Source organism: Hibiscus syriacus, unplaced genomic scaffold, assembly GCF_006381635.1.
Source record: "Hibiscus syriacus cultivar Baekdansim isolate YM2019G1 unplaced genomic scaffold, ASM638163v2 tig00110462_pilon, whole genome shotgun sequence".
Taxonomy (NCBI): Eukaryota; Viridiplantae; Streptophyta; class Magnoliopsida; order Malvales; family Malvaceae; genus Hibiscus; species Hibiscus syriacus.
Genome location: NW_024062747.1, coordinates 1358386 through 1373788, shown reverse-complemented (window position 1 = coordinate 1373788; position 15403 = coordinate 1358386). Strand labels below are relative to the sequence as shown.

The 15403-nt window shown below is 32.3% G+C and overlaps 1 pseudogene; it reads left to right on the top strand.

The window, feature by feature from the left end:
* Positions 1-6766: 6766 nt before the first annotated feature.
* On the top strand, positions 6767-9159 carry LOC120126779 (annotated as a pseudogene).
* Positions 9160-15403: the final 6244 nt, after the last annotated feature.

Sequence of the window (15403 nt, the reverse complement as noted above, 5' to 3'; positions counted from 1 at the left end):
GGTTTTCGATTAAAGAAGAAAGCAACAATCTTTTTTATTAATCATAATAATATTATTCTGTTTGATTTCGTTTTTGTTTTGTTTTACTTCCTGGGTTGTTGTTTCTTGAAATGAAGCAAGAGATTGAGTCGGTTTGCTTCAACAGAGAAACAAAGCAATAGGGGAACAAGATTCCAACGGCAAAAATGGCAAGACGGTAGCTTGTTAGAGGTTCTAATAATGGCTTATTTTTACACGGTTTTTTTATTAACCAAATCCAGCAGCGATGAGCCTACTCCTGCGAACCTGGTGATGTTGTCCAGAAGGGGAAAAAAAGGATTATGTCATGGACGATGAAGTAAGATAGATTCGGTGGACACTTGATATGGTCAGAGCCGCGTATATGGATTAGATATATACAGGGTTGAAATATTAATTTTTTTTAAAAAAAATACAATAATTTATTAGATATTTAAACTTATAACTCAGAAAATTATGTCTAATTTATCTAATAATTAAATTTATAATAACATAAATTATTATTAGACTAAAAATTGAAAGTATTGAATTATCATTTTTTTTATAAGTACTGGTTTCTAATCTATTGGTTGACTAATTCGGATCAAGTAATGCAGAAGCGAGGGCGACTGTCCCAAAACAGTTTGTTCTATTTGCAATGGCCAATATTCAAATCTATGACCTTGTTTAAAGGATTTAGTGTCTCATCCAGCTAAACCAATCGATTGTTGGTATTGAATTATCATTTTTTAGTTCATACGTCAAATATCTAATAAATTTTTATATTTTTTAATTTAAATACTTAATTTTATATTAACTAAAATATTATTAGATCAAAATCTATCAAATATAAATAATTTAACAAAGACCGGACCTTTGGGCCTTAATGGAGCTTTGTCCCTAGTCAGAGCTTAGAAGTGGGTTCGGATGTCGGAGTGGCATCAACTCGGGTTGGGTAGATATAATTTACTCCCTTGATATATAAATTTTATATATATAGTAATATTAAATATAACAATATATGATTAATAAAATAATACAATTTGACATCATGATAAAATTAGTCCCAAACATTTGTTTAGTTGTTCATTTTGACTCTTATTTTTATCATTGACTTTTATTATTATTTTTTAAAAGTTTTAAAGTTTAAATATTTTATTTTCTAGTCAAAATAATTCATGTTGAATGAAAATTATTAGTTGATTAACGCTCATCAAATTTTGTTGATGTAAAAACTTTATATATTTAATTATTAATATTTACATGTCATATTATTAAAATAATGATGTCATACATATTATGTCATTTAAAATGATGATATGACATGTGTCATGTTATTTGGAATGAGAATGTAAAATGTGTCGCGTTATCAATTAAGCATGCATGCGTGAGAATGCTTGTTATTTATTTTTTATTTTTATTTTAATTATTTGTAAAAGTGGAGGCTAAAGCCAATACATTATAAGTTTAATAACCGAACATAAGGAGGTCCGAAAGAATCCCTGTGCAGGAGATCAAGCAAGCCGAGACGAGGGGAGGAAGCTTCATAGATTGCCATCATCGGGGAGCTCTCAAGTTTCGAGAGGGAGTCAGCAGCCATGTCGACCTCGCGTGGGAATACATGAATTGGATACTTGTGTCATCTTCACAAAGGATAGCTATGGAGCGCACCAGCTGGAATGGGCTGTGCATAGACGGAGGAGTCAGGAGCTTAATCGCTTCAACATTATCAGACTGAACTAGGATGCGACTGAAATTTCGAAGCTTTGCGATCTTTAATCCTTCCAAAATACCCCATAGTTCCGCCTGCAAGACCGTAGTGATTCCAATATTTTTGGCAAAAGAAAGAATATGAGAACCTGAATGATCGCGAAACACTCCACCGATTGATCCGACACCAGTGATCGTGGAGACGGTAGCATCGGAGTTAAGACAAATCCAATCGTCGGGGGACGGAGACCATTGGACATTTTCAACAATGGACGAGTATGGAAGAAAGTGTTGGGTAGGCGCGATTTTGTAGAGTCTTGCCCACTGCAAACTGGTGTGAATGAGGGTGGACATGTCTAAACTTTTTCCAGTGAATATGAAAGAGTTTAGACGCTTCCACATTTGCCAAATGAGAGCTGGAAAAAGCTGCTGCCAGGGACCATCAGTCAAACAGCAAAGACGAGTACATGAGACACAATATAAGATCCAATCCTGCAAAGAAAAAGAGAAAAAGTCGGCATGAATGAAACTCCCTGGTAAGGAGCTCCATAATCTGTGCACATCGTGAAAATCCCTCAAAATATGGAGAGTTTCGTTCGGTTCTCCACAAAGAGGGCACGTAGAGCTAGCAGCAAGAGATCTTTTGAAGCAGTTATGGTTTGTCAAAAGTTTGTCCTGAAGAGCCAACCAGAGAAAACCACGTATACGTTCTGGAATCGGATGTTTCCAAACCAGATTCCAGGACTGATTAACAGACTGCCAATGGACAGATGAGAATAAGCATCTTTAACCGAGAACTCTCTTTTCTTGTTTCCATTCCAGAAAACTCTGTCAGGTCCGAGAGAAGCTTGTGGAGGACAAATGGCTTGAATGTAAGGTAAAACAGAATGATCAAGTTGGTTGCCAAGGATATGCCAATTCCAACTACCATTCTCATGAACGAAATGATGAAAAAGGGCCCCATTGTTAATGGGGATGTGCGGGGAGGGCCATTGCTGAAGGGGACCCAATTCGGAGATCCAGTTGTCAACCCAAAAATTTATAGTTTTGTCATCGCCGACGGGCCATGCAACATTTGAAAGATAAACTTGCCAAATCGAAGCCAGCGACCTCCAGAAGGGAGAGCTATTAGAGCGGGATTGAACCAAGGCATGGTAGATTTTGCGTAAGAAAGCAACGTTTTGATCTTTAGCATGTCTTATTCCCAAACCGCCACAAATGCGGGGTTGACAGACAGTGTTCCAATTAACCAAAGAGATTGACGTCGAGCTGCTACTCCCACCCCAAATAAAACGTCGAACAATTCTTTCAATCTCATCACAAATTGAAAGGGGAAGCATACAAGACTGCATTGTACAAGTTGGAATACTGAGTAAAACCGACTTCGCAAGGGTTAAGCGGCCAGTAAAAGAAAGAGTCCGAGCAGCATAGCCAGTGAGCCTTTTATTGATTTTATCAATGATATAATGGAAACGATCGGCCGTTGCACCAGAGTGACGAACTGGAGTACCCAGATAATTACCAAGATCTGTGACAACTTGGAAACCCAGATGATTACTTATTGCTTGTTGCAACATTATGTCAGTCAACGCGTCCGGAGTGGTTGCCAAAAGTCTTTAAAATTTTATCAATGTTGACAGCTTGATCAAGATCCGCTTTGGCATGGAGAATTAAATCGTCGGTGAAAAAAATATAGGAGAGAGGCGTACCATTGCGAGAGAGCTTAAATGCCTTGAACTCCTGGATCGGAATGGAAGGGAATTGACCCCGAATAGGGAAAGGATGTGTAGCAGTATCGTTACTAGCAAAAAGTTGCTTGAAATAATCAACACCCCAATCACGTAACTTGGCATCATCTTGGCATCACTCACCCGAGACGTCCTTAAGCATGATAACAGAAGATCGACGACGATTTCCCATGGCCAAAGCATGAAAAAATTTGGTGTTGCGGTCACCAAAAGAAATCCAATCAGACCTGACCTTTTGTTTCCAGACAAGCTACTATTGATCAAGGAGAGACTCAAGGTCTTGTTGAAGGCGACACTCTAGTTTGACCATATGCCAAAAACAACATTGCTCTATGATTTTATATAATAGACAAGCGAGCAAACATCATCTCCATTCATTCTATTTCACTTATCTTTACCTTCTTTTCTCATTTTCTAAATTATATATAACCAATCATTGTATTCATATTTCACGAATAGTTGATAAATCAAAATATATTTAATTAACTCCACTATAAAGTCAACAACAGTTTACTAAAAACGTTTATGAAATTAAAAATCAACTCAAGGTAAATAAAAAATAATTTGACAAAGATATAAATATTAAGTGCACTAAATTTGACGTTGTGCCTTAGGTTAATTACGAAACCTTCAGCCGAACCATTGTTTCCCTTGCTCTTAGTCATAAAATAAATACTTATTAATGTTTTTAAGTACCTGATCAAGATTAATTGATTAATAAATCTATTATTAAAAAATTAATAATTATAGACAAACTAAATTAACCTGAGATCTCACTCAATTATGAAAAAAATCTTGAAAAAAAATCAATATGCTCTTTTATTAGTATAAAACAATTTGTAAGTATAATAACTATATTAATAAATAATAATTGAAGGGAAGAGGCATGGTATGTGATGCCAGGATTAGACAAGGCAAAATCAGGATCACCACAATTAAATTAAATTTTTAAGATTCTTGAATATTCAAATTCAAATGTTTAATAAATTAAAAAGAATTCAAAGGCTTAATCATCTTCTTGCCTCATTAACTCATCTCATTATTATTAGTATTATTATTTAAAAAAACAATTGGGACTTGTCCTTTCACATAATCAAAATACTAGCATTTTTGCCGTATATAATTAAATATTTGTATACTAATATTATTATATTTACATAATTTTATATAAATAAAATAATTTAATAAGTTAATTAATAAATAGAAACAAATTTATTTTTTTGAGTTATAAAATCTTACTACGTATCTGACTCAACTATGACAAAATCTTAAAAAGTCCAGTATTCTCTTTCTTTATTAAATAATTTGCAAGTATAATACTTATTAATAATATTAATAAATAATCAGTGGAGTGTAGATGCGTGATATGTGATGCCAGGATTAGACAATGCATAATCAGGACCACGAGAACTAAATAAAAATTATAAGATTCTTGAATGTTCAATTCAAATGTTTAACCCTCATAAACACCTTTCATTAGTATTTTTAAATAAATTTGGGACTTGCCCTTTCACATGATCGAATGTAACATTTTGGTCGTTGTTACCAAAGAACTGTCATAATATTCATTTTTAAAATTTTTAGAAAAACGTCATACTAATTGAAAGAAAAAAAAAACTTTTAGTTTTCTACAAGTTACGGTGACATATATATTAGACAAAGTCAAGCTAAACGTATAATATATATAAAAAAATATAGTTGACAAATATAATTAAGCACGAAGCAGTGACATCGGTGATAAATAAATTATTGTTCTTCGTTGAGATTCCAGGTTCGACCACCATGAATATCAGGAGTATTAGCATTCAAAATCGAATAGTTGAGAGTTATCTTTGAATGTATATTACCTTATATTTATCCTATATTATATATATATATATATATATATATATATATATATATATATATATATATATATATTTGAAATGTCAGATTTGCAAATTGCAATTCATGTCTAACACATTTTGTAAATTATTTAGTAACTCATTCCAATTTTATACCAAACTATATGTATATAATAACCACATCCCTTGTTAATAAAATCATTAGGTCAAGTTATATTGTTATATGTTTGAAAAAAAATAAAATTTAGGTTAAACTATTGTCGAAATTGATTATATATTTAGATGGATTTGGGGATAAATTTGAAGATTCAAAAGTTTGGGGACCATTTTAGAAAGAGAGTCATAGTTTATGGATGAAATTAAAATGTTAAAAAATATAAGGACTAATTTAGAATGGGTCATAGTTTGGATGTGAAATGAGAATATTCAAAAGTTTAAGGACTAATTTAAAATGATTATTACAATTTGAGGATATATGATGCAATTAACTCTTATTGTTACTTATAGTTTTATAAGGATCATTTTGTAACAGTTTAATAAATTTAATGATTATTTTATAATATTTAGAAGTTTGATGACTAAATATTTTATTTTGACATAATTTAATAATTTGTAATACATTTTATCTGATTATCATTATATATTATATGGGATTAGATATAATTAGAAAAGATGAAGTGACAATCATTAAATTATAGGTGAAAAGATTCCAATTTGGCCAACCGTATTATCATATTTGTAATACTGTGGGTCCACTACTAAACGTTTTGATAAAGGTGAGAGTAAAGTGTAAATTAAGGGTGTTTTGTTGGGTAGTCAAATTAGAGGTGCCTAAAGCCCTAGGCATCATTTAAACAATTATACCAATACTAACAAAACAGAAAAAAGTCCCCCACCTACACCTTACACTCAAACACTATTTCTAGGTCAATCATTTAGCAAAGCAGTTTATTAAAATAATCATTTAAACACTGAATTTTGAATAAGTTTACATTTATTTATCGAGTTTTAAAAATTATAATTCAATTATTATATTTATTAATTATAATAATGATATCACTTTATTATTATATATCTCCTCACTCTGTGTTCATTGAGACACACAAGACTAACCAAAGAGGTAAAAGGAGATAAAGGAGAAATATATTTTTGTAAAATTTAATATAAACTAATTGATTAATAAATTAGATATCAATAGTTAAATAAGAAAAGTGAAAAATTTAATATTATTTTAGTTAATTAATTTATTAAAGGACTCTAATCAGCTGACATTTTCTGATTAATTACGAGATTCCCTTCACTAGCGACAATCACGATTTGCTCCCAACCTTTTTATGACTATAAAAAGAAAATATATATTTTTCATTTTCGTTTTTGCAAAAATATAATAAATTATAAGAAAATTAATTACTTGCAATAAAAACAAATTGTAAGGCAACCGCACTCAACAGTTCGCAGCTGCCAACTTCACTATAAAAGGCAATGCAGGAAGCAACCTTCTTCCCACCGGGTCTTTGTATTTTCTTCTCTATTTGCGAAAGAAAAGTAATCTCTTTGTTTGCTCGGAGAAGAACCATTATGTCGATGCCTACAGATCTTGTTAACCTTAATCTCTCCGACTGCACTGACAAAATCATTGCTGAATACATATGGTTGGTCTCTTCTTCACCTTTCATGAAAACAAAAATCATTTTTCTTTTCATTTCATATAGCTCATAAACATGCTGAACGCAGTGTTAGCGCCAACGAGTGTTTTTAGTTTGTTTTTCTTCATGAACTTGTTTCAAGAATGTTTCACTCTTTACTGTGTTGCCTATAAAATATCTGCTGCTGATCATCTAAATGATGATGGGTTGCGTTTTGCTTTTGATTATCATCTTGTTTTGGTTGTTGAATAGCTTATCAAATAATATCCAGGGTCACTTTTCTTATAGTTTCAACTTTTTCCCCTGCTTTTGTTCACTAGTAATGGAAACTTTTGTTTTTTTGTTCTATATTCGTTGAATAGGGTGGGTGGATCCGGCATGGACCTCAGAAGCAAAGCAAGGGTAATTGGTTTTGCCTCTTTCTGAAAGTCTCGTCCTTTTCAATACTTTCTAATACTATGGTGTCTACGTTGCAGACCCTTTCTGGCCCTGTTGCCGATCCTTCAAAGCTCCCCAAGTGGAACTATGACGGGTCCAGCACTGGTCAAGCGCCGGGAGAAGATAGTGAAGTGATCTTATAGTATGTTTTTTGTTTGGGTTTCATAGGTTTTCTCTTTCTTTTTTTCTTCTGCTAAGATTTTGATTTATATCTTCAATGAAATGGAATAGTCCTCAAGCTATCTTCAAAGACCCATTCAGGAGGGGAAACAATATCCTTGTAAGTTCTGTTTCTATTTCCGGGCTAAAAAATGAAAATTGTTTTGAGTGTTGATTTGTGCATGGTGAATTGAGTTTTAGGTGATGTGCGATGCTTACACACCAGCTGGTGACCCCATTCCCACAAACAAGAGATGCAACGCTGCAAAGATATTTAGCCATCCCGATGTTGCTTCTGAAGAGCCCTGGTATTTCCTATTTCTGTTTACAGGGTCCAATCTTTGAACTTTTTTTTTAAACTGTGATTTAATGTTGATTTTCTTTGAATCCGATGTGGTGGGAGCGAACAGGTTTGGAATTGAGCAAGAGTATACCTTGTTGCAGAAAGATGTTAAATGGCCGGTTGGATGGCCTCTTGGTGGCTATCCCGGACCTCAAGTACTCCTTTCTTTCAAACGATCTGGACCGAAGATCAAGCTCTCAGTTACCGGTTTATAACATTAATAATTTCGAATATTGTGGTGATGATTTGCTTTTTGGGACAGGGTCCTTATTATTGTGGTGTTGGTGTGGACAAAGCCTACGGCCGTGACATTGTGGACTCTCACTATAAAGCTTGTTTATATGCTGGAATCAATATCAGTGGCGTCAATGGAGAAGTGATGCCGGGACAGGTAGAACTACGGTATGATACTCTTTTTACGTTTCTCGGTTACTGTGTTTAAGCTTAATCTATCTTTGTTTTTTTTCAGTGGGAATTTCAAGTTGGTCCGGCAGTCGGCATCTCTGCCGGAGATGAATTGTGGGTTGCACGTTACATTTTGGAGGTAATCTAGCATGCTGCAGTTCAGATTCGACTGTCGAGTTTGTTACTCAATTCAGGTGTGATTGTTGGCTACGAGTATTGTTGTTTTGATCTCCGTTTATGAATTACAGAGGATTACTGAGATTGCTGGAGTGGTGCTCTCCTTTGATCCTAAGCCAATCCAGGGAGACTGGAATGGTGCCGGCGCTCACACAAATTAAAGGTTCCATTTGAATCTAATTTGGGAAGTACTTGTATTATCTTGTTGTTTTTCCAATTATGAAGTTCATATGATGTTTCAGTACAAAGTCAATGAGAAGTGATGGAGGTTTCGTGATTATCAAGAAAGCAATTGAAAAGCTTGGACAAAGGCACAAGGAACACATTGCTGCCTATGGAGAAGGCAACGAGCGCCGTCTAACAGGCCGGCACGAGACCGCAGACATCAACACTTTCTTATGGGTGAAAAATCGAAACCATCTTTGGCATCATATTATTATCCAGTCTGCATCATTCTAATATATCTGCTTGCATCCCAACTCTAAAATAGGGTGTTGCAAACCGTGGGGCATCAATTCGTGTCGGGCGAGACACCGAGAAAGACGGGAAAGGATATTTCGAAGACAGGAGGCCGGCTTCGAACATGGATCCATACGTGGTCACTTCCATGATTGCAGAAACCACCATCCTGTGGAAACCATGAGGGCATAGGAAGCCCCATGTTTGAGATGCTGTTGTTCTACTTTCATGGGGAATCCTTGGGATTTGAGGGTAGCAAGGTTATTTCTACTGCTATTATGGTTATCTTGTGTTAAATAAATGAGAATGCTTATTATGTTATTAACAATGGGGGCCGGATTTTGTGTTATATATATGGACACAGCCAAAGGGATAAGTAGGGAATGACCCCTAAAATAGAAAATTTCTAATTTTAGTCCCTTTATAATTTCCAAGTTTTATGCTTATACAATACTGAAGTTGCACTTTGGCCCCAAAGATGATACATACAACTTTATTTTAATCATTTTAAAAATTATAAAATCATAAATTAATTAATAACAGTTTTAAATTTTGACTTTTCAAAAGTTTATAATTTAATTTTAGTCCCTAAAAAGGTTCTGATTTACCTCTTCACATATCCATATTTTGTGTCAATTGTGAATCCTAAAAATATACTGAATTTAAATTGATTTCCTAATGCATTTTAATATGCCATTTGGAAAAGGTTGAAAATTCTACTCTGTCTCTCTCTGTATATATATATATATATATATATATATATATATATATATATATATATATATATATATATATATATATATATATATCTTTTTGAAAGGTCTTTCTGTGTATATTTTGAATATTTAAAATAATAATACTTCTCAAAATATAAATTTTTATTAAGAATAGTTTAACATTTATCCATTTACTTATTTTATAAAATAATAATCATTATAAGTTCAATCTTTTCGTACTATTAATTCCATTTTTACACAATACAAGATAAATGGTCTTTTTAATATAAAAAATGTCACCAATTTTTTTTAAAGAAAGTAAAATCTTTTACTAGTATTATTATTATTATTATTACATCACTATGGGCTCTTAAATGACATGGACTAGAAAAATTCAACATGTGCCTGTTGTGGAGAAATTGGGCTTTTTATCTCTGAATTTTAGATCGCGGACTAAAGTCTAAAGGTTTTGTATTTTGAAATTTAGTTATGTTTTGATTATTTAATTATTTTATTAAAAAATAGAATTAACAGTATATTTTCGTTTTATTTTAATCATTCGTTATTATAAAAATTAGGGTAAAGTATAGTAATGGTCACTGAACATTTCAAAAGCTTGCATTTAGGTCCCCCAACATTTAAAACTTGCAATACAGTCCCCCAACATTTATTCTGTTTGCAATATGGTCCCCCAACTTAAACCACAGTTAGAAAATTAGGATAAATTATATAAATGGTCATTGAACTTTTCAGTCACTTGAATTTAGGTCCCCCAACTTTTAAAACTTGCAAAACAATCATAAATTTCATTTTAAACCCCAATTTCCAAAGTAATTCAATTTTATTCTAAACCCTAAATTCCAAAATACTTAAATTAAATTCAATTATGTCAAAGTTATTATTATTTAATTTCATCTTATTTCATGTGATACGTATTTTTTATATAAATATAATAGTATAATTCTTATCTGTTGAAGAAATTTTTTAATTAAAAAAAGTAGTTAGGATATAAAAGAGGTTGAAAATAATTCGAATTTTAAATTTATAAAATGTTATTTTGACGTATAAATAAAAGTGTAAACTACTCGGTTGACAACTTAACTATCTAGCCCTTTTTACTTTTGTCATCGATCTTTTAAATTTATCAATCATACCACATAATTATTTAACTGTTTCAACTAAGCCACTAGTCGTTACCAATTGATAAAAATGATGATGTGGCAGTTAAAAGGAATTGACATTATTATACATTCAGTCTTTATTATTTATATAATCAATTTGGTCCTAAATTAAATAAATTTAATAAATTAATCATTTAATTAGGATCTGACATGTGTTAGCACATGATCATGACACGTGTCATTGGTGACACGTGTTACCACCTAATTATTTATATATGCTATCAATTTGGTCCTAAATTAAATAAAATTTAATAAATTAATCATTTAATCATGATCTGACATGTGTTAACACATGATCATGATATGTGTTATTGGTGACACATGTCACCTCCTAATTAGAAGAAAATTAAGTTACAAAGAAGTAAAATTTGGGTCTTGGGCAAACTCAAACCTGAGTCACGCAAATGAAAGATATAGGGTGGAGCCACTAAGCTAACACCATCGTTTGTGTTAAGAGATATACAATAATACATATACTAATAGTATGACCAATGCCAGAAAAAAAAGAATATAATGTAAAATGGAAATAATGAGATTTGAACTTCGGCAAAAAATTTGAAAGCAATAAATGATGGGAAATATTATATTTTTTACAATAAAAAAATATTATATTTGATAAATTGTTTGATAGATTTAATATATTTTTTAAATATTAGTTGATACAATATTTTAAAAGAATAAATTTAAGATTATATATTTTTAAACTAAATTTAATAATTATATTTTTCATATTTATAATTCATGATTATATATAATCTTAAGTTGAGTATTTCTAATATAATTAATAATTTTAATTTCTTATTAAAAATAAAATATTCAAAAAATATAAATGATTCATACATTAATATATGAATATATTTTTTATTTATACATCTAAATATAAATATACATTTATATAAATATATTTTTATTCGTTGTGTCTGTGCCTTGAACTCTTTCTTCAAGCCTATATTACCTTAAATTGAAGTATTTTAGAATTTAATTGAAGTATTTTAGAATTTAGGGTTTAGAATAAAATTGAATTACTTTGGAAATTGGGGTTTAGAATGAAATTGATGACTGTTTTGCAAGTTTTAAAAGTTGGGGGACCGAAATTCAAGTGACTGAAAAGTTCAATGACCGTTTATATAATTTATCCTAATTTTCTAACTGTGGTTTAAGTTGGGGGACCATATTGCAAACAGAATAAATGTTGGGGGACTGTATTGCAAGTTTTAAATGTTGGGGGACCTAAATGCAAGTTTCAGAAATGTTCAGTGAACATTACTATACTTTACCCTAAAAATTAATGATAATATTAATATGTTTATAATAACTTTTAAAAATGCCGCCGCTAAAATTTTATAAAAAAAATAAATTACTCTTAAAACTAAAACACAAAGGCCTGTCATATAATTGAACTTCAAGCATTGATGTTTTTTAGAACGCCGTTACAAATAACGGCTGTGTGTCATGTCAACCGGTGATTTGATCAAACTGACACTTTTTAATCGAATATCTTCCTTTTTAGTACCGTTTGTTCTATATTTTCTGAAGTGACACCCTTTTAGCTGAGGTGGCGAAAGACGCATCCCTTGGGACGCGCTTTACCTTTATTTTGCTGATTCAGTTGCCACGTGTGAAAGGCGCATCCCCGGGGACGCGCCTTTCATTAAATGTCTTAAATGCCCATCCGATTTTTTCTCAACTACCCCTCCTCCTCCCCTATATAAACCCCCTCAACCCCCCTCATTCTTCACACCAAAATCATCTTCTTCTTTCTTATATAACTCAAATTCTCCAAATCTTTGAGTTTTAAATTTCTTATTAGTTGTAAGAAATTTATTTTTCAGTTATTATTTTTTAAAATAGTTATTATATTTTATATTAATATAATTATAAAAATATTTTTTTATTAAAATAATATTTATATAATTATTATTTATTTAAATTTATTAATTAATTATTTTTTGTGCTAATTATTTTTTTGTCTACAGTTATAATAAAAAAAAATGTTGCTGCGATTGGATGCTGATCATATCTCCAGACATTTTAGCGATATGATAATATTTTTTTATAATTAATGTTAATATTTATTGTTATGTTTAATTTAAATTTATTATGAATTTATATTAATTTTAATTTTTTTCTAAAGCATATTATTTATGATACTGATCGTATTTTAGAGACATTTATTAAAAATCCACGTATACCGACACCGGAACGTATTTTGTCATTTTTTGCTTCTTCCAGGTTCGGATATATTGCAACAATTATTGGCGGTTGCAAACTCGAACATGTCCTAATTTCTGCATTGATTGAAAGGTGGAGGCCCGAGACACACACTTTTCACCTTCTATGTGGAGAGGCTACAATTACATTAGAGGATGTCTCTATGCATTTGGGGCTTCCCGTCGACGGAAATATGATGTGTGGTATGACAGATGGTGATTGGCAGTTAATGTTCATTGATTATCTTGGAGCTGCTCCGCCAGAGTTTAATGGAGGTAGAATAACTTTATCTTGGTTGAAAGCTAATTTTGAGGTTTTAAATGAAAATGCTTCAGAGGATCAAGAAAAGGCATGTTCTCGGGCATATATTCTACGAATAATTGGAGGAATATTGATGCCCGACAAATCTCGCAACCAGGTGCATTGTATGTGGTTGCGGCATCTGATCGATTTTGATGAAGCTGGAAGATATAGTTGGGGCGCTGCAGTTTTGGCATTTCTCTTTAGAGAAATGTGTCGGGCGACGAATTATAAGAAAACTGCTATCGGTGGATGTCTCCTGCTTCTGCAATCATGGGCGTGGTTCCGCATGCCTTTCTTATGCCCGATCGTGAATGAACCATACGTATTCCCCTTATTATTGAGGTAATTATCGAACTAAATTTTGATTTAAATATTTTTAATTAAATAGGGTGATATTTAGTTTATATTATATTTCATAGGTGGTCGATGAAAAGAAAGAACCATATAAGTATACCTACTGGGTTAGAGGAAATTCGTCTAATTATTGATGCAAAAGATGGGTCTGAGGTATGTTTTTACACCTGTTTAAATATTAATATTTTAATTTAAAATGCTAGATATAATTAGAATATTTTATTTATTTGAATTGTATATTTATATTTCAGTTTCAATGGATACCTTATGCGAGCGATGAAGTGAAGGCTTGCATCCCACCCTACCTTGGTGGGTCATTAGAGGTTTGGATATCGGTTATACCTCTTATATGTTATGCTATTATTGAGTGGCATCTAGTTGATCGCGTGCTCCGTCAGGATGGTTGTACGCAATATATTCCTTGAGCACCTAGGAATTTAGACGACGTGCATAACATAGATATACGAGGAAATAAAGATGTTAACTGGGTGGTGAGACACAGAGATTGGATTGCGCTTTGGGAGAACTGGTATGCACAGTTGGCCCCTCGACAATATTACGCTGAAACTGGTCATATGGTTACGGATAACTATATGGACTGGTTTAATGAAAATGGGAAGTCATTTCTACTTTCGGTGGAAACACGAGGGGTTAGCATTCCTAGGTGCCGAGAAAGACGTCAACCATCTCAATATCATCGTCCCCCGACGCATGTACGGAGAGAAGGTGCTACCGGTTCTGCATCAGTCCCACCACAACATCCTTATCCACCGATGCCACAATGGTACATGCCCAGCCCTCCACTTCAGATGCCATCTCCTCAAGGGTATATGCCAAGCCCACCAGTTCATATGTCATCTCCGCAAGGTTACATTCCTAGCCCGTCAGGTTACAGGCCTAGCCCGCAGGGTTTTATACCATATGGAGGTGCATATACGACTATGTTTAATGATCCAACATATGGTTCATATGCATCTTATTTGGCTGGTGGTGCTTCTCCTCAGACACCTCAATCTCCATCTGGACCACAGATATCGATGCCAATGTTTCCACAGTTTTCACAGTTCCCGGGGAACGGTGAGATGGTTACTAGCACTCCTCTAGGGTCGTTATTTTATACAGGCCCTTCAGCCCCTTCAACGTCATCTACGCCAAATGAAGAAAATGTCGATGATGATGATAGTGAAGATGAGGAGACTGAAGAACAAGTTCCACGAAGAAATCCTCCGCGAAATAGACAATCACCGCCATGTGGAACTCATTCGAGAAGACGACATCGGTGATCCAGTTGTATTTTAATGTTATTTAAATAGTTATATTTCAGAAATTTATGTAATTTAGTTGTGTTATTTAAATGTTTCATGGTTGTTACTGCCAATATTTTTAATGTTATTTTTTATTCAAATTTAACATTAAATGTTTAATAAATGTTTTTAAAATACAAATTATAGTATTCGAAATTTAAAATTAAAATAATATTATTTGAAATTTAAATTTAAAATATAAATTATAGTATTCAAAATTTAACATTAAATTCAAGTTAATATTCTAATTATATTCGAAATTAAAAGTTATATTCCAATTATAGTTCACAGTACTTAAATTGAAATTAAATTTATCCATACATATGATGTTATCATTAACATATATATTAAAACATATACATTAAAATCAACTTATCACTTCACATTTATTCGTAAAAACATGTCGAT